The sequence below is a fragment of the Saccopteryx leptura genome, chromosome 11 (genome assembly GCF_036850995.1).
Source record: "Saccopteryx leptura isolate mSacLep1 chromosome 11, mSacLep1_pri_phased_curated, whole genome shotgun sequence".
Taxonomy (NCBI): domain Eukaryota; kingdom Metazoa; phylum Chordata; class Mammalia; order Chiroptera; family Emballonuridae; genus Saccopteryx; species Saccopteryx leptura.
The window spans coordinates 35,068,786-35,091,913 of NC_089513.1; the positions used below are offsets into that span (position 1 = coordinate 35,068,786).

A 23,128-nucleotide genomic window follows, 5' to 3' on the forward strand; every position below is an offset into this window, starting at 1 on the left:
AAATTCAGAGCCTTAGTTCTTTTCATTTTAAGTTCTAGGGAATAAGCCCTGCCTACCTCACAAAAGGTACATGGAAAAGTTCCATGTAACCTGGAAAATGACATACAAATGTGATGAGTTCTTATTATTCTAGGCAGTGACAGAACAGTGTGAACAAAAGCAGAGTGTGACATTGCATTTGAAATTTAGGAAATTGCAAAGAGTTGAGAACTGCTGAATGGTGGCTTGAGATTAGGGGTAAAGGGTCAGCTGAAAACCATTTTGATCTTATTCTATAGTCAGTGGGGAGTCACCAAAATCTTTGAGCAGGGAAATAGCATAATTAAATCTGTGGTTTTAAAGTTACTTTAGGGTGAATTGGAAAAGGAGAGATTGGAAACAGGGTAATCATTTATTACATAACCCAGGCAGAGGAAAATAAGGGCCTGATTGACAGCCATGACTATGAAAAAATAAATAAAAGCATGGAAAAATTAAAACTCATTTCATAAATAGAATTAAACATCATTTGGAAATTCTGGGCAAGCAGTGATAAGAGGCATTCTAGCTTGATGGCCAATTTGAGCTGATGTTTTTGCTTAAAAGAGGAAACCAACAAGATACAAGTTTAGAAGAGGATGAAATAAGCTTAGTCTTAAACATGTTGAGTTGTGTCTGTATGCATCACATCCAGCTTTGTGTCAGGCACATTGTGGGTTTTCAGTAAATATTCAGTGAATTCATCAGTTAAGGAATAAAAAAAAAAATTAAAGACTGGGGAATATTTAAGGGATGTTATCCAGAAAAGATTGGAAAATACTGGTCTCTATGACAGAAGAGAAAAGGCTAGAAATACAAATTCTGAAGTCGGCATGTAAGCAAATAACATCATTGAGAGCTGTAAAGTAGAAGAGATGGAGTGAAGGAGAACTAATGGCTCAACTCTGAGAGAGTAAGATTATATATGTCCAATGCCTTGCATAGAGTAGGGTTCAATAAGTAAATATTTGTTGACTACATGGATGAAGGAATGAATGAATACCATTTTCAGGAGTAGATAAAGAACAGCTGGGCATCTTGTAGTAGCCCTTTGTTTTGTCTGAAATGTTTTATCTGAATCATAGACTAATACTGCAATTCATCATCTGGCTCCCATGAAGAAAAGTGAATTATATGGCCTAAATTGAAGGCAACTGTGAGGAATTTCTTCCCCTTGTCATTTTCACTTACATATTTTCTTTCCAGTTCAAGTTATTTACTTAAATCTGTCATCAAACTGCAGTTATAACAAATCATTCTTTCTTTAAGACTGCATATACTACAATGACAGGAACTAATAACACTTTTTCATGTACTAAAAGTGGGCCAAATAGAACAAAAATATTCAGTGCATTAACTCATCTACTGCAACCCACATATACATGTTGCACAAAAGGTTTTCGAGTATTGGTCCAACACCTTGTTCATCACTGGGCAGATCAATTTTGAAAGAGAGGACATTTCAATTTCAATTTGTACAGATTCTTATAGGCATAACCTAGACTGGCAGATGAGAATATCAGAACAAATAAGAATATGTAAACAATGAGAAGTTAAACCGAAAGCTTTTAGGGGTCTGTTGGGCAGATAAAATGTATTACACTCACTTTGTTAAAGATGACGCTGCACACGTGGAGGCCGTCACCCAGGTGATATTAATGTGTGTTGGGGGCTGGCTGTGAGCAGGCAGAATCCTTGTAGCCTGGGGCTTGGTTTTGGGATTAAGCCTTTCCCACCCTTTTTGATGTGGGGTGGTACAATCCCATCTTGACTCAGAGAAGTGACTTTGTATTAGAGACTTCCCTATTTTGTATATTGGATTAAAGGTTTGGATTTCTACACTATAAAATAGGGGCAGAATAGGAGCTTGCTCTCTTCGTTCCTGAGATTAACTTTAGAGGAGAGAGCAGAGAGGAGAGCAGAGAAAGGCCACGTGGAAGAGGCCAGGAGAAGCAGCCAAGGTGGTGGAGTGTTGAGTGAGAAGCGAGTTTGTGCAGAGTTTGTGCAGGGAGAAGGAAGGAGATGGGGAACAGAGGTGAATAAGGTTGGTGAGCTAGAAACCTTTAATTCTAGGAAACTCGGATAAATCATTAGCTTTGTGAGCACTGAATGTGAGTGGGTTTTGGAGCCCAGTGTGTGTTTTACTTGCCCGCCGGGTGCAAGCTAGGATTAAAGACTATGGCCCACCAGTTTTTGGCTCCGTTGTTTCTTTACCGACTGTCCGAATCCAATGCGAACCTGCATGAGCCAGGCAGCTGTGATGGTGGCCCTGGCTTCTGGCTTTACAGGGTCATAATGTAAAAGGTTTATATCTATAAAGGTAATATTTGATTTTTTTAAAAATTGCTTTTAATTTATTGTGTTTACATAGATTCTAGTGTCCCTCCGAAGCACCCCCTCTCTGCTGTGTTTCCCTCAACATCCTCCCTTACCCCTCTCCCCCCCAACTCCCACCCCACTTCCCTCCAGGATTTGCTTTTCTGCTCTCTATAACGCTGTGTTATGTGTATATAATTTTGAAAAGAAATTTAGAATATCAACTAGATATGATAGAAACAGCCAATTTCTATATGATAGAAACAGCCAATTTCTAAATATTAATTATAGGAAGTAAAGGAGTCAAACTGATTGTTAGACTCCAAGAATACTAAAATCATTACAATTTATAAAATTTTAACCTCATCACTCCATTTTCTCATTACACGCAAAACAAAAACAAAACAAGGTATTTTTAGAGCTGATATAAGAGAAATGTAAATTTGCATTTGCCACTGCCATTTGACCATACCTGCTCTCTGAGGAATTAAATAACCAAAAAAACAGGCTGACAGGAAGGAGGTAACAAAAGAAATAATAATACCAGAATAATATACAAACCAGTCACTGAGTAATCATAAGTTGACTATACTTTTAAAATATAGTCACCATATGTAATTATAGCCCAAGAAATCTTGTTTCTCAGTTAATAAAAAGTTTTTTCTTAAAATTACTTCTAAATTCCAGATGAATATAATTTTTAAAAAATGAAAACATAAAATTAATGTCCATTTCAAAAATACCAGTAAGCCCTTTTACTAATTTTACTGAATTTTTAGATTTTCTAACAGAAGATCCAGCTATAGATATTTTTTTTCATCTCATCTTGAATAAAGGACATGAACTTTGGGCAGCTCTTGTCAGATCAAAAACCCTAATTTAATTTGAACACCACTTTCTTCACAAAAAATGATCATACAAATTAGCTCTGGCTAGATAGCTCATTTGGATAGTGTTGGGCAGATAAAATGTATTATGCTCACTTTGTTAAAGTGGCGCTGCCCACGTGGAGGCCGTTGCCCAGGTGATATTAATGTGTGTTGGGGGTGGGCTAAAGGCAGGCAGAATCCTTGTAGCCTGGGGCTTGGTTTTGGGATTAAGCCTTTCCCACCTGTCTTGATGTGGGGTGGTACAATCCAATCATGCCTCAGAGAAGTGACTTTGTATTAGAGACTTCCCTACTTTGTATATTGGATTAAGGGTTTGGATTTCTACACTATAAAATGGGGACGGAGTGGGAGCTCGCTCTTGGTTCCTGGGATGATTAGAGGAGAGAGCAGAGCAGAAGGAGGCCACGTGGAGTAGGCCAGGAGAAGCAGCCAAGATGGCGGAGTGCTGAGTGAGATGCCAGTTTGTACAGAGTTTGTATCTGGGATAAGGAAGGAGATGGGGAACTGAGGAGAATAAGGCTGGTGAGCTAGAAACCTTTGATTCTAGGAAACTCGGATAAGTCAGTGGCTTTGTGAGCACTGAATGTGATTGGGTTTTGGAGCCCAGTGTGTGTTTTTACTTGCCCGCCAGGTGCAAGCTAGAATTAAAGACTATGGCCCACCAGTTTTTGGCTCCGTCGACTGTCCGAATCCACTGCGAACCTGCAAGGGCCGGGCTGCTGTGATAGTGGCCCTGGCCATGGCTCCTGGCTTTACAGATAGAGCTTTGACCCTAAGTACAGAAGTTGCCATTTCAATCCCCAGTTGAGGCACATATAGGATAGCTTGATGTTCCTCTCTCTTTCTCTTTCTCTCTCTTTCTCTTTCTCCCTACCCCTCTCTCTAAAACTCAATAAGTAAAAAAAATTTTTTTAAAGAAAAGTATACTCAAAAATAAGAATTCAAAAAGTTAAACTGCTACTTGAAATAAGGAAGTATAATTTATATAGGACCTAAGTTAATATGACAAGAAAGTAAAACATAATGTTGAAGTGACTTAATCAAAAAAAAAGAAAGATCATCCATAGTTTAAATGCATGTGTTAATTGTAAAAATCTGGGAGAGTACTTTAAGGTAAGTAAAAGTATTCTTTTTATTCTTTCAACTTCACTAAGGTGTTCACTTCTTGAATAAAAACAATTTACTGTTTTAAAAGTGAATTAAATAAAAAGATGTGTTGAAGCTACTAAATAAAACTTCATCCATAGTTAAATGCCTATATATTTATAAAAACCTAAGAAAGAACATTAAGGAAGGAAGAGAACTTCATTTTTTCAACCTTTCTAAAATGTTTGCTTCTGAACTTAAAGCATTTTTGATTTAAAAATGTTTGGAATAATTGTTGTATAGAATTACTTCCTGAAAAGCAAAAGAAACCAAATCGTTTTCCCAACTGTGTATAGATGATATATAGGAATACAAGTTTGTATTGATGCATGGAACAAAATTGCTTATAGAAAGAGAAGCAGTTAATTCGAGTTCATATTTCTGACACAAGATCTTCAAGTTATTAGAAAATCTGGCCTGTTTTAAAAATCTGTCTTTAACAATATTAGCATAAGATACCACTGCTAAGTATTTGCACATCCGAGTTTCTAAAAGAGGAATAAACTATTTGTATTGCCTTTATCACTGAAGTATAAAGTTCAAAAGTAGGTTATCATGAATAGCTAGAGAATCAGAGATAGATTTTGGCACAGCTTAAATGTTTGGAATTAGGAGGAATGGAGTAAAGAAACTAATACTGTTGTTATTTTCCAACTCAGCATGAGCTGCATCGCCCCCTCCCCCAACAACAACAACAACAAAAATGAACACTAAAGTTTTAAAGAGATCTCCCTAATTTTGTCTTACTGTTGCAGTTTTCCCCTTCGTTTTGTTAGCCTTTCTAAAGGCCCGATATCTAAGCCTGGTTCTTGATGCTTTTTTTCTGGGGGGCAAGCAAAGAACAGTGTACACCATCTAGTGGCTCAGTTCAAAATTGCAGCTGTCCGAGAAAGACGCCTTGGAGCAGGACGCCGCAATGGGTATCTGCAGCCAGGGCAATTAACAGACTTAGTTCTTCCTTCAGCATTTCTCCAAGTGCCTGAAGAACGCTGAAGTGGTTGCCATGAATTCCAGAGGGAAGCCCTCACAGCACATAAAAAGATTCAATCTAGGAAGTTAATTTAAATAGCCCAGAGTTAAAACCCTACTTTATTCTGCCTACGTGTATATATATAATTACTTAGCTTTAGTGAGAACTTTTTACTGACCTGCTTAGTACCAGAATTGATATTACTACTGTAACACTTTGTTATATTGGGAAGTGAGCAACTACGATGAAAAAGGAAATAGGTTCCATGTGTAACCATATGCTAAGTGAATTGCTTCTCTAAATCGCCATCAACCAAAGCTGTCGTTGCCAGTCTGGGTATTCCTGGAGAGCCACGGAGCTATTGCTAAGCGTCCTTGAATCCACAGTCACAGGCACATCCTCTACAAATTGAATATATGATGTCTTCTATATACATTGGATTCATAACTACAATTCAGATGTAATTAGTCAAAGAATTACTAAATGATCAGTAGTTTATTTATTATATTATTTTTACCAATAAAAATTAGTATATCACTGTCATCTTGGAATCTGGAATAATGTATTTATATAATACATTTATATGTATATTACATAAAAGATATATATTTTTTAAGAATTATTATGGTCCTGATTTCAGCAGTCCCCATTTCTAGAAATTTGTTATAAGAAGGTAATCATTCATATGTTTAAAGATATTCATTTCAGTATTTTTTACCATAGCAATTAATTGGAACCAAATTTTTGTTTGACGATTAGGGATTGTTGAATAAATTTTAGTTTATCCATACTAAAAAGTATACTACTATTAAAAACTATTTATGAATGTCTGTATTTATTGAAATGAACATTGCTTATCACATATTTACAGGTAAGAGCAGATTAGTAAAGCATATATATCATAACCCATGTTTATGTATTTGTGTGTAAAGAAAGCCTAAAAGGATAGCTTTTATCCCAGGAGGAACAAATGATGTATTTTGTCAAGCCATAATATAAGAGAAAGAAAGGAGTCAAGGATGCTACTAAGCTTTTTTTTCTGAGCAAGTGGAAGGATAGAGTCGACACTGACTTAGGTGGGAAGTGGAGTGTTTGGAGGGGAAAGCCTGGAGCTTGTTTGGGGGCACATTAAGCCAGACAGCCCTGTTGATACCCACACGGGGCTGTCAAGTCATGTGGCTGGAAGTTCACCAAGGTACAGAGTATGGATAAAAGTGAAAAAAGGGCAAGCTCTTAGGCCATGCCAGGGTTTACAGACTGAGATGACAATCCATCAGCAAGCTTTCAGACCAGGGAATGGTCAATCAGGTAGAAGGAAGTTCCAGAGAGAATGGTCTCCTGGGAGGACATGTGAAGAAGAGAGCCATCGACTATGTCAAATAATACTGTGTCAAATGATAGGTCACCCGAGATAAGCACCGAGAAGAGACATTTCATTTAGCAACATGGACGTCGACAGCAGCTGTCGCAGTGGAATGATGAGGGCAAACTATTAATAGGAAGGGTTTGAGTAAAAATGAAAGGGGAAAAATTGGAAACTTTGAGTAAAGACAACTTTTTCAAGGATTATTTATGTAAAAAGAAATGGAAAAATGGAATAAATAAGAAGAGGATATTGATCCAAGAAAAACATTTGAAGGTGGTAACAGCATGTTTCTCTGCTAATAGGAAAGACCAGATTGGGGAGGGGGGATTAATGATGCAAGCTGTGATAAAATTTCTGGGAAAGATATCCATGAGTAATTGAGAGGGAATGGGACCCAGCACACAAATGGAGGTCTTGACTTTAGAAATAAGCATGGACAGTCTATCCATCCTTGATAAAAAATTTAAGAAAAAGAAAACAAAAAGAAAGGCAGAGTATGTATAGGCATGCTGATAGACAATTTGGTATATACATTTGGGGAGCCTGTGGGAGTTCTTTTCTAAATGTTTCTATTTTCTTAGTGAAATAGAAAACAAGGTTATAAGCTAAAAGTAAATCAGAAGGCTGATGTTAGAGAATTGAGAAGAAAGAAGATGTAAAATAGTCATTCAGGACAGGTTAGAAAACTTTCTGTCAAGGGCACGATAGTAAATATTCTATCCTTTGTGTGCTATTAGGTTTCTCTCACAACTATTTCACTCCGCCATTGTAGCAAGAAAGCAGCCACACTGATGATAAGTAAACTGATGGATGTGACTGTGGTTTCAATGAAACTTACTTACAAAATCAGGTGGTGGGCCAGATTTGGCCCATAGGCCATAGGTTGTTAACCCTTGATCTAGAAAAATGGGATAATAAATGGTGTAGAGAAACACAGTAGAAATTTCAGGAAATAATAACATGAATTTTAAATGAGGCCATTCACACAATGGTACAGCCACATTCACTTGTGTTGGTGCTGACCTGGGGCCGGATTCACCAAGATTTGGTTTTGCTGTGCAAGTCGGAGAATAGAGAAAGAAGCAAGAGAATTGAGGGTGTGTGCTGGGAAATGATTGCGAAGATGAGCATTAAAATCTAAGCTGAATCACGAGGATAGTAAGAACATTAGGAGCATGGGGCATAAGGGAAAGTAAAAGAAGATATTAATGGACTTAGACCTTGTTACTAGCCTTTGATGCTCAGATACTTCTCCTGAGGAAAAAGGACAGCTCATTAGCTAATTTATTGAAGAATAAGAGCTAAATAGTTATTGAAATGATGTCACGTTATTGGGTGACAATGTATAAAGTGGTCATCAGAATGTGGGATAGATGTAATGTTATTCCCCATTTTGGCAACATGAAGGGAAGGAGAATCCAAGTTTGAGTTGAAAATTGTGTTTGAATGAGTCTTGTTTACAATAATATCTAGTTTCTTACTTATGAGGATGACACGTATTCCTACTCTTCTTCCCCTATATTATATTAAAATGTTCTTGCCTACTCCTCTCCACAAATAACACACATACCCATTGTCATTTTTAGTTAATGGTCTTTCTCTGTTTTTTGTTTTTGTCGCCCTCTCCTTTATTCTCTCCCTGTGTGTGTGCCTCTTAGCTTTTATATGTGGTTATAGTTTACTTTTTCTGGGTTGACACTTGAAGGTGTTATGTATTTCATATTTTCCCCTTATAAACCTTTCCTCTTTTAATGGGTTATTGAGCTTTAAGATGATGGCTTTTAATTTTAGCAGAAACATACCCAGGTGATGAAAGAATGTCAACAAGATCAAAGGACAGGATCTATTCCCTGTTTACCACTCATGCTTTACTCCACTCCCGGCCTCTCTGCTCTGAGAGTAATAGACTCTTTGGTATTCAGAGACCTCCGTGACCTTGTCTCTCGCTACTTTTCCAACTTTACATCTCATTGCTCCTCAAACCTTACTTTACACTCCAGCCCCACAAAGCTGCTGACAGTTCTCCAGCCACCATGCCTTTGTGCACATAGCTGGCATTGACTAGAATTCCCCAAACCTCTCTCCATCGGTCCATTTCCCACCCTCCCTTCAAGGACCCAACACAAATCTACCTGTAGCTATTATTTTCCAGGACAACTAAAAAAAATTACTCTTCATTTGCTTCATCTTTCTCAGCACCTTGGAATTTTATCATATCATAACTTACTATCTGCTTTACATTTTATTTTTCTGTGTATGTAAATTTTCCTCTATTGGTTGTGAGCCCCATAGTCTGATACTATGTTTGTATTCTTCTCTGTTCCATACACAGCACACAGTAGATGTCTAATACATATTAAATAAAAATGAAATAAATGCTCTTATCCTTCTCATGCAATGTGTATTGTTAGGATGTGAGTTTAAACCAACTTAAGTATCACCAACATAACTCTTGAAAATATGGGGATCTGTGTCACTTCATTCTATCCACATATCCAGATGTGACCATCTTTGGGGAATCATAAGTTCCTACCCCAATAAGTCAAAACTGCATTTTAAGTTAGTTGTATACCAAATCCATGCTTTAACAATTTTGTGTTTTGATTAATTACTTAATAGTGCAAGTGAAGAAAATTGGCTTATTGGGAGATGTTTTGTCCTTTATAAAATTGAACAATGTAAGAATATTTGGTGGAAGAACTAAAGAAGAGGAATGGTAAAATAATTAATTTTTATAGTTTGTCTGTAATAAGCCTGGTGTTCTACATAAGTTATCTAATTTAATTAAATTCTCACAATAACTCTGTGAGGTAGATAGATATCATAATCCACATCTTACTGATGAAGGATATCGAGACTCTGAAACTCATAGTTAAATGATATAAAATCTAAGCCTGTATGACACTATACTATCTTCCATTTAAAAGGCAAATTGCACATAAATTTCCAATATTGAACCAAGTAACTAAAGCCACATGGTTTGGGAAATTACTGTTTCACCTTAACCAAATTGCTTTACTTTCTCCATCTGCAATTTCAAAGTATTGGTTGAAAGTTACAGAAATCCAACTCAATATAACAAACTATTTTGCCCTCGATTTAACAAATACTTATCAGGTGTCACTGTGTGCAAGACATTTATCCAGGCACTTGGGGTTCATTGGTGAGAAGGACAATCATGCAGCTACACAGCTAATATATTAGTATATTGCATGCCTATATAGTCCATATGTTAATATAGGAATAATTTAAAAACAAAATTTTTAAAACCTGTATAATGATAGGCATTATTGAGTGCTATCAAGATACAAGAATGGTGAAAGTCAGGGGTGGCATTTTCACGTGGGATTGTCAGAGAATGTCTCTCTTTCTAGGAGACACCTGAATAAAGTGAGGGGTCAAGCCCCGAGAATATATAAAGGGAGAACAGATGAGGTGGAGAAAAACCCACGTGTGAGTAGAAATGTGCTTCTAGTGTTGGGGAGATGACAAGGAAGGAAGCCAGTGTGACTGGGGCATCATTGGCGAGGGGACAGTGGTAGGGAAGGAGGTTGAAAAGGTAGCCAGCAGCCAGGCCATATGGTCCCTTGTAGACCATTCCAAAAGCTCTAAAGTGTATCCTGAAGGTCACAAGTAGTAAGGAAAAGACATAGAAGTGAATGTCATCATCTGACTTGGGTTTTCAAAGGATCATTCTGAGTGAAAATAAACTCCAAAAAAAAAAAAAAAAAACCAAAACAAAAATAAAAGCAGAAAGGCTGTTAGAAGGCTATTGTACAAGTGTGGGGCAGAAAGGGAATTTATGAGGCCACATAACCAGGAGGGCAGAGCAGCATGAACCTTAGGGATGACTGAGAAACCAAACTTCAAAATCCTGTCCGAGTTCATTCTTGTAGGTCTCATTCTGCTCACTACATGAGCTCTTTCTGTCTCAAACCTGCTTCTCATGGCCAAGCAGCTCCAGGATCTGCACTCAGAAGGGCAAGGCTGCTTGTTACTCCAGCAGAAAACCCCTTTGAAGGGCCTGGCTGGGTCATGGGACCATCTCCAGACCAGTCCCTCTGTGAGTCCAGCACTGTGACTCTGGGCCCAACTTTGTCACCCAGGGAATGAGTTACTCTAAAGATAGCTAGAAGGAGCAACCACAAGAAAGTACTGTGCACTTTCTGGTGTTTTGTAAAGACGAGGCAAAGCACCCTGTGAAGGCAGCAGACGGATGTAATGGCTGGGGAGAGATTGAAGATGGCACATCGCTACCTGAATGAGCCAAGCCCCAGTGACTTCCTCCTTCTCTAGATGTCATTGACGCAGAGTTCCTACATCACTGTGTTCCTCCTTCCTAATGGTCTCATAGGGGTCTGTATGACTTTCAACTTGACTGCACATTTTCTGAGAAAATAAAAAGAGCTATAGTGTCAAGTTCTCTGATAACTTTTCTAGTACCTGCGATGATGGGACAGTGTTAGTTAGCCACAGGTGGATTCTCAGATTGGCACATTCAAACCGGAAGAAATCTGGAGCCATGCTTTCCCAGCCAGAAGTATTCCTCGGGAGTCCAGAAGCAATCTTGTCACAAACACATACATCCATAACCATGTACTGAGTGGGCTTCCCAGATGGAGCCATTGGAAAACAACTTGATTTTTCCCAACCACTGATTTTTCAGAACCTCTCTGTTGGATATCTCCTCTCTCCTTGCGGGCTAAACCTCATGAGGTTCTTAAAGCAACCCCATGTGTTAAATCAAATCTACAGGGGTCCTCACAACTATGATGTATTATAGGAAAAATGTATAAAGCAAAATAGGGAAAGGAAAAAGGTACATAGGGCAAAGTCTGAAAGAAACCAAGTATAGAGTCTTCTTCCAGTGAAGTCACATGGGACACCTTCATTCCCTCTAATGAGAATTGTGACAACACCTGCAAAACATTGTCTACCAGGTAAGTATTAGAGATTCAGTGCCCAAAGTTTCTACAGAGGGCCGGTCAGGTTCTTCTGCCCAGCACATACCAAATTCCATACTCCGATAAGAAAAGCAGCTATATAACACAAATCACACTGTTTAATTTGGTCACAGACAGCCACTTTCTCTTAAGGTAGTGGGAACACTCTTAAAGTCTAAGTTCCTAGACATCAGCCCAAGGACAGCCTTGCAGCGGGCCTTCCTAAGGACAGCAGTCCCAGGCCTGCTATGCCAACCCCTTCCTGTACACTGATGTTGACAGGATGGTGAGCAGGGCTGACCCGCCCTGCAGGAAACCCGTCATCCTGAGTAGTCTGGTTCTGCCAGGGATAGAGCTGGAGGAGGGGAAGACAAAGGGAAACAAGCTCTTATTCGCTTGGTGTTGCCTTTCAGAAGGCAAATGCTGTAAAGCTGACTTTGTGTTTTGAATAGCTGTCTTTATAGGTTCCATTGTGAACCTTTTTCTATAGCCTTCCCACCATGCCACAGGGCTATTAACAACAGAATTTCTGTTAGGATCAACTTGACCTGGCAATTAATTGTCTTGAGTGAAGGATTCTTTCGTGACAGTTCTAATCCAGCAAGCTTCCTGAGCACCAGCTCAGTCCCCAGGAAAGTACATGGTAGCAGGGCCCCTCCAAACCCACAAGTACAGGCCCCTTCTGCCCCAGCTCTCCCCTCACACCCATCACAGACAGCTCTTGCGGCTTCCTGCTTCAGACATCACCTGTGCCTGCCAAGCGTCAGGAGGCATAGAAACATCTGGCCCATATCTCTGTTCCACCTGTCTCTGCTTTGTCTTTGGGGTGGAGGGAGGGAGGAAGGTTTGCTTCTCCTTCTTTGAATTAAAAATGCCCAAGGGTCCCACAGTCTCCCACTAACGCTCCCTTAAAAACACCCTACTCACAAATAGCTTTCCATATCATTGTATATATAGGCTAAATGTGTGTATGTGTGTGTATGTGTGTACGTGTATATACATACAATCAGTCAGAACCAATTAGGCGGAATCTTAAGCAAGTTGTGCATAGATGGCCTGGCATATATCTAGATTAATTTTGGTCTTAGGGTCTCACTTAAATTCTAAGGAGAAATGCCAGATTCTTATTTGTGCATTCAGAAATATATTTATAAGTAAATATAACATAATATACAGTGACTGTCTACTTTTGCCAGTAAATGATGGTTCCAAAAAAGAAGACAAGGGAATTTCAATATTCACCTTATTGCCTTCCATGTTTCTGTCTTCAGACCTGCACATCCCAGCTCTCCCCTTCTTCCAGTTCTCCCCTTCATCCAGCTCTCCCCTTATTCCAGCTCTCCCCTTATTCCAGCTCTCCCCTTCTTCCAGCTCTCCCCTTCTTCCAGCTCTCCCCTTCTTCCAGCTCTCCCCTTCTTCCCAGTTCTTTCCTTCTTCCGGCTCTCCCCTTCCTCCAGCTCTCCCCTTTTTCCCAGTTCTTTCCTTCTTCTGGCTCTCCCCTTCTTCCAGCTCTCCCCTTCTTCCAGCTCTCCCCTTCTTCCAGCTCTCCCCTTCTTCCCAGCTCTCCCCTTCTTCCCAGCTCTCCCCTTCTTCCAGCTCTCCCCTTCTTCCCAGCTCTCCACCTCTTCCCAGCTCTCCCCTTCTTTCAGCTCTCCCCTTCTTCCAGCTCTCCCCTTCTTCCAGCTCTCCCCTTCTTCCAGCTCTCCCCTTCTTCCCAGCTCTCCACCTCTTCCCAGCTCTCCCCTTCTTCCAGCTCTCTCCTCCTTCCTACTCTCCACTTCTTTCCAGCTCTCCCCTTCTTCCCAGCTCTCCACCTCTTCCCAGAGCTCCCCTTCTTCCAGCTCTCCCCTTCTCCCAGCTCTCCCCTTCTTCCAGCTCTCCCCTTCTTCCAGCTCTCCCCTTCTCCCAGCTCTCCCCTTCTTCCAGCTCTCCCCTTCTTCCAGCTCTCCCCTTCTTCCAGCTCTCCCCTTCTTCTAGCTCTCCACCTCTTCCCAGCTCTCCCCTTCTTCCAGCTCTCCCCTTCCTCCAGCTCTCCACTTCTTCCCAGCTCTCCCCTTCTTCCAGCTCTCCCCTTCTTCCCAGCTCTCCACCTCTTCCCAGCTCTCTTCTTCTTTCAGCTCTCCAATTTTTCCAGCTCTCCCCTTCTTCCCAGCTACATATGTCATAACTTTCTTGAGAGGCAGCTCTAGGTGCCTCTTCCTGGCCAAGACCACCTTGGACTCATCTCCTTAGAGATGATAGGCTGTGCTTGAATTTCTCATGTGTGTTAAAGCTGTTGACTAGTATAATCTTGATGGCCCAGCTCGACTAGTTCCTGGATGTAACACACACACAGGTACAAGCGAACATACACATACACACACCATGAAATGACTATGGGAGAAATATGTAACAAATCTTTCTGACTCTCACACTGAAACATCCTTGGAAGTCATATAAGTGCAATAACACTGTAGCACACTGAACAACTGCTTCTAGAACAATCAGGTGGCTCCAAATGTCAAGAAAGATTTAATTAGAGCAGAGCCATTACCTCTGGATTATCTAAAGAGAGAATGCTCCAGAGGGAATTTGAGTTGGGGATGGGATTAGCTGCCTAAAAGGACAATGTAGATCGGCCTGGCGTGCAGGAGTCCCGGGTTCGATTCCCAGCCAAGGCACACAGGAGAAGCGCCCATCTGCTTCTCCACCCCTCCCCCTCTCCTTCCTCTCTGTCTCTTTCTTCCCCTTCGGCAGCCAAGGCTCCATTGAAGCAAAGTTTGCCCGGGCGCTGAGGATGGCTCTGTGGCCTCTGCCTCAGGTGCTAGAATGGCTCTGGTTGCAACAGAGCGACATCCCAAATGGGCAGAGCATCGCCCCCTGGTGGGTGTGCTGGGTGGATCCTGGTAGGGCGCATGCAGGAGTCTGTCTGACTGCCTCCCGTTTCCAACTTCAGAAAAATACAAAAAAAAAAAAAAAAAAAGACAATGTAGAAAAGAGACCTTCCCTTTTATTTGTTCCCATGTTACTCAAACACAAAATAGTTGATATTATAATATATGAATTATAATATTGAAACTATTTTGGAAATTGATCTAATTTTAATAATCAATTTTTAGAAAATAGTCTCATTAAAATAAACATAATATCACTGGGACCTCGACCAAGTTCTGGCACATAGTAAGAACTCATTTAATATTTGTTAAATCCATATTATTTTTACTGATAGTGACTTTTGTTACTGTGACAACCTGGAAAACCTTTTTTAATCTTATGATTTAGCTTAAGCTTCTCTTTCTCTCTGAAGTTTTAGTCATTTCCTGTCTGGTGCTTCTATTGCTTGTCTCCTAAAGCATTGTGTAGCCTATTCATCTGTTTACGTGCTTTCTCTCTTTCTGCACTGTGAGCTTTGGAATACAAGAATAGTGTCAAATTAATCTTTATATGCTCAGAGTTTAGCACAATAACTAATAGTTCCTCAAATGCATATTTTTGAATGAAATGAATGAATGAATGAGTTGATAGACAAATGTCTCTTAAACATAACTTTTGATATCTCATAGGTTATAAAGTGAACTAGAGTTCACTTTCCCATATCAAGTATGTGTGATCTACATCAGAAAACATTTCTAATAAATTCTCATTATACTTGCCTCCTCTTTCCCTCAATAACTTGGCTCAACAATGGGCCCATCCTCTAAGAGAACTGAAGCTATTTCACAATCATTTTTGCTATCCTCTTGCTATATCACCCACAGTTTAAATAGTACAGGCTCCCCTGACATTTGCCAAGGATCTTAAATTCACAAGTTTAAATTATATGTGTGGCTTTACTACTTTAATCCATTTACAGAGTTGACTATTTTTTTAATGAGCCTTTGAAGGTATATAGAACAATGAATAATACAATTTCTCATTCCCCTGAGAGATACGATCAGGAAGTCATTGTGTTGGCACTTAGGAAAGGGAACATCAAAGTAACATCAAAGCATTAGCATGTTTCATCAGTGTCTGCAAACACAACATTTTATAAAACAGAAAATAATTTTGGAATAGATTGCAGCTTTCATTCCCAAAGATTTTTTTTTTAATTTCTAACTAACATGCCAGGAATATCCAAAATAAAATAGTTGATGTGGTAATAACATAATTTAGGGATGTATTAGTGAAAACATGCTACTTAAGATAAAAATAAGTCATTTTGCTTTAATAGCTAATAGAAGTGCTATTTTAAGTCCTTTTAGCCTCACTGGTTGTTAGCTCAGAGCTAAAACTGTAAATATACAAGGATTTATTAAAAACCTTTGATCCTGGCACAATTAGACCTATGGTAGTTTCTAATGAAATATGACACAGTCTTTGAAGACCTTACAAACCTCCTTTGTGTAAAACACATCTGCACTGCAGGTAGGATGACATCTATCCTAGAAGCCACAGGATCCTGATCGAAGGCACATCTTTTTTTCTTTCTCCCCTTTTATCCCCTCACCTCCTTCCTCCATATTTCTGGTACTCAACACATTTTTATAAAAATTCCAAAGAAATAAACCCACAGTTTCCTTTAGTTAGCTAGCACTCCATCATCTATGCTACTAACGTTTATTGTTTCACTAATATTTCCCATTACTATATTCGCTACAAACGCTATAGCAGTGCCTGAGCCTGACCCAGCCTTAGGTACTTCCCAGTGCTAGGCATGAAGCTATAAAGATGACACAGTCTGGCCTCAAGGAGCTCATAGATCCTGTGGAAATGACAAACAAACGACAGGCAATTTCAGCATACTGTATCATAGCTTGGCAGGTATACAGTAAAAGCATGTATCTGTGCAATTACTGTACAGAGAAGGGAGTAACAAAGCAATACTCATTGTCAGGAAACCTCTCCCCTAGATACAATTTTGAACGATGACAGGGAAACAAGCTCTCTTGGTGTTAGCACAGCTTCCGAAACCTAACACATATGCACTTTTCCCCAGATTTATATACCTTGAACTCACTTCACAAACTTTGTCTCCAGTGGGACTATGGGGAACTGGTTCATCGTGTGCAGAACGAGTTCAGAATGAGGGAGAAGATATTGACAACCTCTGGGTTAATTCAGAACCTCCACTAACTCATCACTGGAATCAGACCATGTGAATTTCATACAGGATTTAATTTTCCAGACAAACTGCCCATAATGATCAAATCATCCCCAGTATACAACACATTTTTATTTATTTGCAGTTTACAGAGAGTAGAACCCAAATAAAATAGAAAGAAAAGTAACAGAGCCTTTTCTGTAGATTATCAGTAATATCTGTCAAGTCCTGCTTTATATAAGATGGTTTACTGTGTGTCTGTTTCTATCTTCAGAGAGACATCGGCCAAATTGCTAGGTCATGCAGAAGGACTGGGTGGTATGATTAAATTAACTAATATATTTTTAAACATTTCTATTTCTCAATTGCAGTTATTATAAAATTGAAAAAAAAATCATTTAAAAAATCCTCTACAATCCCATGGCAAGGAATACTCACTTATTCAATATTATTAAAGTGAGACATCTTTCTTTCAGGTTAGCTTTGTTTGCAACAGCATGTAATTGCTATTTGAATTTGCTCCAATGAGTAGATATATCACAAATATGTATCTTAGCAATAACATACTTTCAAAATATCATTTATTTTGCCTGTTTAGATAACCCCATAGACAAGCACTTTAAAGACAGAAATAGTAATTATAGGTAGAATAAATTATGATATCAAGAAATCAAAATCCAGCAGAAAAATCTATAAAATGCAATTGGATTTTAAATATATAAAAAGATGCTCAACCTATATCATCATTAAAGAAATGCACTTCTATGAAATTTTAACTAGATCCTAATTGTTCACCTACCATACTGGCCAATATACAAATGTACAATGGGGTACTCTTTGATGATATCCATCAAAATATAAAAAACACCCATCCTTGAGCCCAGAAATTTCACTTGGAGGAATTAACCCTACAGATAAACTCCTGCATCTGAGTGTTATATACCTACAAAGACACTTGGTAAAGCACCGTTTATAATAGGAGCAGCTGTCAATGCCTGTCCCCTTCTCTCCATCACAGTGCCCTTCCTGATCAAGACTCCATCCCCTTTCATCTAGACTACCTTACCTGATGTCTCTCTTTTCCCTCTTCTACCTACAACATCTATGGAGGATACAGTGACATTTTTAAAACATAAATCATATCATGTCATTTTGCTGCTTCAAACCCCTCCAGCATCTTTCCATTGAGCTAATAATACAACCCACACAACTTATTCTGGTTCACAACAACCCACCCAGCCAGCCAGGGTCCTCCTCCTGACCTTCTCTCATGTCTCTTTGGTCCTTGCCCTCGGTGCTCCAGTCACGGAAGCTTTCTCTAGGCTGCTTGGGCACATTCAGTTTATTTGCACTTCAGGGTCTCTATTTGCACATAGACTCCTTCCCCTTATTTTTTAACTATGGTTCCTTCTCACTCTTCAAATTTTACCTTAAATGCCTTTCCCCAGTAAGGCCTTCCCAGATCACCCCAGCTAGAGTAATAACCAGACACTCCCTTTCTAACACATTGTCCTATTTATTTCTCTTCATATTATCTGTCACCACCTGGCTTTTTGTTCTGTGTGTTTCTATACATTCTCTACTTATTTGTTCATGTTCTTTCCCTGAAATGTAAGCACTATAAGAGCAGAGACACCATCAGTGTAATTTCTTGCTGTGTTATCAGCAACTAGAAAACTGTCTGCATCTACTGAGTGTTTAGTAAATTTGTAGAATAAATTAATACATGGCCATCAGAAGGGAATGGAATACACTAAAGGATACACATCAGATGGAATACTGTACAGCTGTTAAAAAGAATGTGGTAGTCAATAATCCAAAGGTTGTCCTTTGACCAAGACTGAACCATTACACCTGATCTACCCTGGGACTCCTAGTAGACCTCATGTCAAATCCCACTGTTCCTGACCTTCTTGTTGTTCTTGATACACTCTCTGTACCTGTACCTCAGGGCCTTTGCACTTACTGTTCTTATATCTACATCCAGCATGGCTCACTTCCATCAATCTTCTTACTCACAAGTCATCCACTCAGAAAGGCCATCCCTCACCACTGTCTTTCCCATCCTCTGAACCTGCTTTACTTTTCTTCATTGTACTTATCATTTGAAACAAAACTGCTTATTTATTTGTGTACATGTTCTATTAGGTGCTTCCCCTGATTAGAACACTCTTTGTTGCTCTGCATCATGACCTCCCCAGCAGGTAGAACATTGCCTGGCATGGAGTAGCTGCTGAAAAAATATTTGATTGGTGGGGAGCAAATAAATGGATTCTTGAGTGCAAAAGAAGCAAGGTACTAACCAATGTGCCCATAGAACACTGCTGCCATTTGCATTAAAGAAAATGATTTGTATGTAGTATATCTCTGGGGGAAAAATCAAGAACACAGAAACAGTGATAACTTCTGTGGTAGGGTTCTGAAAGCTGCAGGTCAGGAATGGGAAGAAATCTTATGGGTCCCGCATATCCAAATGTTTTATAAGATTGTATTTTCTCCATGGATAGTAATTATTTTTTCACAAAAAGTAAGAAATAGGTCATATTTGATAGTTTTACAAGCTTGTGTATCTAAGGCCAAGAGGAAATCAAGGCCCTTGTAAATAAGACATTGAAATGATAAACAGTCAAAAACCATTGATTTAGTGGTTATATAAACATGGCATAGCCCTATACAATCTCTTGTTTGGATGTTCATGAAAATTTTGTGTTTGTGAAGGACACCTGTAGCTTTCTTATGGCAGCGGTATACATTCTTCAGCTATAAAATATGGGAGAAAATAGTAGGGTTGATCTCTAGCAGAGTAAACCTTTCATAAATACAGCAAACCCAGGCACATTTTATATGCCAGGAAAAAAGCCCTCTATGCCCAAGATGTTTGCAAGGTTGAAATATATGCTCATTATTTAAAGAAGAAAAAAAACTTCTACCAATAGACACTACCCATACTTAACTGGTTATTTGCTTAGTGTTTTTCTGGCTCCAGCAAACAAATGTATTCTACTTTAAGAAAACCCACTATTTGAATATCGAATTTATAGGAAAAAAACTTTAAAGGAGTGACCACTTGACTTAATTAGGATTCCTTTAAATATGAAAATAATAAAAATTTAAAATATAATTCAATACAAAAAAACTATACAGAAAGTTCAGGAACACCATCACTGAAGACACAGGTACTCAGTAATTACTTGCTGGTTGGGTGAACATACCTATTGAAAATCAGTAGAGTGAAATGGATGAGAGCGTGGCTTGGGATCCAGATCTCCCTGTGTTTGGATTCCCTCTGCCATTCATTAGCTGAGTATGACCTTCAACAAGTGACTTCACCTCTTAAAACCTCAGTGTTTCACCAAGAAATAAAAATGAATGAGTTATGCCTCCCTTGTACAATAGTTAGTTGTATTAAATGAAAGATATAGGTAAATAAAAGTCAATAAAATATAGGTATATTTTATTATGTATTGTATTTTATCATGTGTTATAATTTCATCTATTAGTTCCTTCACTTAATTTCTGTTTGAATGGGAGCAAATGAATAGCAAAAACAAAACGTTAAGTATTATGATATGTTCAGCGATATAATATAGGTACTATATAGAAATATAATTATATATTTTATCATATAAATATAACACTGGCACAGAGCCAGGCACCTAGTAAACATTTGGTAAGTGGTAGATACTATTGTGAGAAGTAACACAAAATACTCTGAGGGTTTGACCATTTTCATATCCACAAAGATTAATTTTATGTATAACATTCTAGGATATTTTATTGCACTAGTACAAGGAGGAGTAAAAGACTGTGTAACTCAGATTTTTATGGCCTTAGAGTTATGAGAAAACAATTAGCAGGTATATAAGTGAATTGTGGCAGCAATTCAATTGTAACAAGTGCTAACATCTATTGAGTGTGTGATGATTAATCATTCTGCAGAGTAAATACTGGGACTTAATATCCTCTCCAAGTTTACTTTATAGCATTGCCTGCTTCCTACTTTCTTAATTAAAAAATTTAAACGTAAATGTTTCATTTAAGTTCCCAGGCAAGAATAGAATATCACTTGCTTGGAGTGAAAAAGGCAAAAGATGGTACAAATTCTTCAAATACAGAAACTAAATGAGTATATATTCCCAAAGATGACCAAAGGTTTCTTCTTTTTCCCTCTTTCCTTCTAGTACTTGTGGTTTGTTTAATAAAAGTTGAGAATTCTCACAAAGGGCCTTATAAACACGTGTTATTAGATTTTAAATCTGATTTGAAAGTGCCTCTCTACTGCTCCCTCTGAGAAAAGTGACCTTTTTAAATGGAGGGAAGTGGGTTTAGATGACAGTCATGATAAATGCGGTCATGTTCACTCAATAAAATAAGGCCCAGTGCATTTGAGGATAAATCAGTGAAATGTACAACCCCACCTGTCTGTCTCCATCATTCATTTCCACTGTCACTTTCACAGTGGCTGATGGATCACAGTTGCTGTAAAATTAGACAGCCTTTAATCTCATTTCATCCTGATTAGGTTCTCTTTACCCTTTCCCTCTAACTCACTGACTGACACGCTAAAAACTCACACTGGGCTGCATATGAACACGGAGTACAAACTTCCCCTCCAATACTTGTTTGTAAGGATGAGGTTAATGTCCACCTCTAGAGAAATTTAGAAATGGTCATCAGGCATGTATTCATTGTTATCTAAATGGTAATCAATAATTACAGTAACTAATGCCATTTTAAACAGATGTTTGCCCTTGCTCACTGTCCTATTTTTTTTTTTTTTACTTTCCTTCAGGTTTAATCAGAAATCAAGGAAAGTAGATCTTTTGCAAAACTCAAACATTGATTTAATATAGATTTTCTTCTAATAAATTAGGAGCATTTTACATTCAGAATAAATTTCAAAGAGCCTCTTGATTCATGGTAATAATTCAGAAAAAATAATTCAGGAATGAGAGGACTGAAATTCTCTGCCAAGAAATATAGCCTACAAGGTTTAAAAACAAGAATAAATATGTGTAGATAAATAAGAGTAGCTTCAAGTAGGCTTCATATTAGACCATCAAAGACTTTCTCTCTTATTTTGAAGGTTTCACTAGTTAGTTTAGTGCAATAGTTTCATTTGTTTGCATAAAGCATAACAATAGGGGTAATCAAATGAAAAAGAGGCTTAAGAATAAATCATCTATTATTTCCTTTACTTAATTTCTGCTTGCCTGAATGGGAGCAAATGAATGGCAGGAACAAAATGTAAGTGTTGTTATATTTTCAGAGATAGTGCTGTATATAAAGCTGGACTTCCAGTTCAAAAGAAGATAATACAAGTTTTCATTCCTTATAAGATTTGGACATTGAATGGACCAAATATTTAAAATAAATATTGAAAGAATGGCTATCATTAAGTAAGTTGGTTATAGTCCGTGGCCTCTATTTTTACAGTCATTTCTCATGTGCATAGATGCATGCAGATGACAATCAACGCTGTAAATTTACAGTGACCAGATGACATTATGATGAACTGAGTAACACCAGGCTGTTCAGGATATACAAAACATACGGTAACATAGTTTGGTTTCTGGTATTTTGAAACCATCATCATAATCCAAACAATGATGAGTTAATTTGAAAAAAAAAAAAAAAAAGATGTCCAAAACACATCTAATCTTAGTTGCCCAGTCAACCCAACATATGCTTTGCCAAATGGCTCCTACGAAGTGAAGCCTGCAGAATCTATATGGTTAAAAGCATTTCCCAAAGAGGTAACTGAGGGTGGAGGAAGAAATGGACATTCCCAAGATGACTCATGAAATCAATTGACCTAATTAATGGGCCTCACAAACCCATGGCACACCCAATTTCTTCTGCATTCTCTCCTAAATCAGGGGTTCACATACCAATACCTTCTCCGCTGTGGATATTAGTTCAAAAACAATGAAGAGTCACAGCAAATTTTTTAAAAAGAGAAAATAATCAAAACTCCTAAAATCCTTTAGTTAAAAAGCTTCAATGACCTCATTTGCTCTTGCAAAAACTGTGTTGTAGATTTCAAAGCTTTGTTTTCTATTATTTTTATATACATACCTTCGTCTGCAAAAGCATATTCTGGGAAAAAATTTAAAAAATAATAAAAACAAACTGAAACGAGAGCTATGTATCATCCAAAATGAGTCGAGTATGAGATAGGGGCGCTCTCTCTTTTTCCCTCTCTCTCCCCATTGGAAAAAAGCGCACGGTAAGAGCTGGCCTTGACTCATATTGATTTCCCACTGCACTGGTTTCTTAAGTGCTCTGTTGATCCGTGTCAAGCAATAAGTTCCCTGCCTGAACATGCACATCACCTCCCCATTTTTCCTCACCTAGATTTAAGGTGCCCATATGATGAGCTGAACAAGGACATCATTTTTACTTCTGGTGTCACTG

General features: G+C 38.4%; 1 protein-coding gene across 2 annotated transcripts in view; it reads left to right on the forward strand.

Annotated features, from left to right (window-relative positions):
* Positions 1-23,128, forward strand: part of KLHL14 (kelch like family member 14) — a 101,961-nt gene that overhangs the window by 56,884 nt on the left and 21,949 nt on the right. The window lies entirely within an intron of this gene.